We start from the raw sequence: 3507 nt of genomic DNA, 5'->3' as shown, positions 1-3507 counted from the left end.
CCGTGCGCTTGAGTCTCGCTTAGCTTCTCAGCATGCCACGTATTAATTTCGGAGTCATAGCTGACTCAAAGATGAACATGAGTCGACAGCGTGACAATGTGATCAATAGAAATAAACCACACTCTATCATGCATTAACAGGTGCATCTAGGGAGGTGATACTTCTCTACGTGGCACTGGTGAGGCCGCAGCTGGAGTACTGCATTCAGTTTTGGGCGCCGCACTTCAAGAGGGATGAACTTCTGCATGGTAAGGGTTACCAAAATCTGGAATGGGCTTCCAAGGGAGGTGATGCTCTCCCCTACTTTGGAGATCTTTAAGAGGAGACTGGACATGCACCTGGCTGGGGTCATCTGAACCCAGCACTTTCCTGCCCAGGGCAGGGGGTTGGACTCGATGATCTGTCGGGGTTCCTTCCGACCCTGAAAATCTATGAAGTCTATGAAATTTACATACTCAATTTACATCAACCACATAGAATAGCTAGAGATAATAATATACATGAAATAATATTGTAATATAGGGTATATCATATCTGTAATTATGTATATCATTTATAACATGGGGGGTGCATGCATGCACATATGTGTGTATGAGCGTGTGCATACACGTACTGTTGCGGCTCAGTGGTAGAATCCTTGTCCACTGTGCAGGAAACTTGGGTTTGAGTCCCACACGTGCATGTAATGCACAGCCATCGAGGCACCAAATGTCTGGCCTCTGAATGTGTCTCAAGAGCCTCAAGGGGGCTTGGAAGGTCTGGGCAGCCTCCACCCCCCATGCTAGGTGTATGCATTGAAGGTCCTGGTGACCTCTCGTGCCTACACGGTGATTCAGAAAGATTGATTAGGTTGCCTTCCATGTGTACATACACTGCTGTATACCATATGTATACGTGTTCATCCATTTCTATAAATACATACAGGTGCATATACATATATACACACACGTACATGTGACTGTGCATGCACGCATGCACACACATTTAGCAAGGCAAGGCAATGCAATATCATCCCAACTCAGCTCAGCTCATGCCCAGGAAGCATGACAGACCCACAGGGATGTGTGCTGAGTGGGTATTGGGGTCAGACTCATCTAGCCATAGGACCCACTTCTGGCAGCATCAAGCCCTGGGGTCTAGGGGCACCCAGCATGGTGATAGGCCCACAGGCCAGATCAGGCTCACAAGAAGCCCCATGGGCTGGGTGTCTGATGCTGGACAGAAAGAGAAGGCTGGCTGGATGGATGCTCTTATTCAGCATATAATACATGCAAAGCAATGCAATAGAATAGAATAGAATAGAATAGAATAGCTGGAAAGTATGGCAGACACAGAGACATGCCTAGAGCATATATTACATGTAGACACATGCTATTCACTAGCAGAAAATATGACACAATGCTACAATATGTAAAGATAGAATAGCTGGAAAGTATGGCAGACACAGAGACATGCCTAGAGCATATATTACATGTAGACACATGCTATTCACTAGCAGAAAATATGACACAATGCTACAATATGTAAAGATAGAATAGCTGGAAAGTATGGCAGACACAGAGACATGCCTAGAGCATATATTACATGTAGACACATGCTATTCACTAGCAGAAAATATGACACAATGCTACAATATGTAAGGTGTGTTACCCATGAGATGGGACCAGATGAGATGAGATGAGAACTGGAAAGCATGAGAGAAACACACGCCACGTATAACGTATATATAATTGATTATGCTATACTGTAGAGCTACACTATATATTTAGCATATAATATACTATACTATAATATAATAGGTTGGGGATTCCCAGCAGACCCCACTGGGGGCAAGGGGAGGGCACCCCCATGAGGGCTAGGCATGCAACAGGGAGCACCACATGTGTGGGGGAGGTGGTGGGGGCAGGGGTTGGCATGAGCCCTGGCATGACCTCTGCACTGGCCTGGGCTGACCCACCCCAGCGGGGAGAGAAGTGGGGCACGGAGTTGTCTATTGACAGCAGCGCCCATCAATAGGACAAAAGAGTCGGCGCCGGGCGCTGCGTGACTGGGAGCACGCTGCACCCTGCCCCAGGGCCCGGAGGGAACCCAGGTGTCCAGCTCCCAGCCTCTCTAGGTCTACCCCACCAGACCCCAGTTCCCTCCCAGCACTGGGAGAGAACCCAGGTGTCCAGGCTCTGAGTCCCTACCGCTCTAATTAGACCCGGCCCAAGGCTGGGAAATAACCCCAAGTGTCCTGGATCCCAGCCCCAGTCTCTCCCCCTTTGAACCCTGTAGTCCCCACTCTACTCCCAGCCCCCGGACAGAACCCAGGCGTCCAGACTCCCAGCCCCCCCACGCACCCCGTGCAGAGCTGGACAGCTGGGCAATGGGCACCCGGCAGCAGCAGGGGTGCCGGGATGGGGGCAGGCTCCAGGGAAAGGGGCTGAGTCAAGCAGGACCCGCCCCGTGAGCTCAGGGAGCCACCACCGGGGCAGCAGGAGGGGAGGGGAGGGGAGGGGAGGGGAGGTGTGGTGCGCACATGCACTCCCATACCCGTGCACTCATATATGTACACACTTGTGCAGGATTACACCCAGGTACCCACCCACGCACACTCCATGGACATACATACACCTTGACACACTCGTGAGCACTCGTGCATCTGTGCACTCATAGACATGAGCACATGGAAACACACATGTGTACACACAGACACATGCACGTGTGAGAGTGTGATCCCACAGTCCTGCCGGACTTGCACCCACCATCCATCCATGTACATACCAGGGGCTGGGATCCCTGCTCTTGCACACTGTTTGCAGGGATCTCTATCACACACATGTACACATCTGTACACACAAGTGACCACACAGCCCAGCCTGCCTCTGTTTGCTGGGAGCAAAGATCCTTGCTCCTGCATGGATCTTGTGTGGGTCTGTGACCCACACATGAACAAGCATGCACACACAGAGGCATGCACATATGCACACACAAAGGTGTGTGCACATATATACACAGAGGCATGTGCACACGCATGCACACATGCACATGTGCACACACAAGACTACACACAAAGATATGTACACACACAGGCATGCACACACACGCCTACACGCAGAAGCATGCACACACAGGCACATATCCGAGCACACACATGCAGACATTCACACACACACAGAGAAGCACAGGACAGACGTGCATGGAGCCAGGGACACACGTGCAGGTACACACAAACACACGTTCCCACATACACACACACACACACACACACACAGAGGAAGTCACACACTCAGTCATACACACACAGGCATACAAGCATGTACACACATGTGCACACACATGCACACATGCACAGAAGTACAGACAGGCAGGCACACAGGCAAGCATGCACACACACAGAGTCACAGACACAGACAGGCGGACACACTCATGCACACATACCACAGGCAGGCATACAGGCACACGCGCACACGGACACACACACACACACAGCCTAATCCCGGCCCCCCCCCCACCCCGCTTCTC

Source organism: Alligator sinensis, unplaced genomic scaffold (genome assembly GCF_000455745.1).
Source record: "Alligator sinensis unplaced genomic scaffold, ASM45574v1 scaffold1329_1, whole genome shotgun sequence".
In the NCBI taxonomy this organism is placed as follows: Eukaryota; Metazoa; Chordata; order Crocodylia; family Alligatoridae; genus Alligator; species Alligator sinensis.
Note: the sequence above shows the minus strand (reverse complement) of the source record.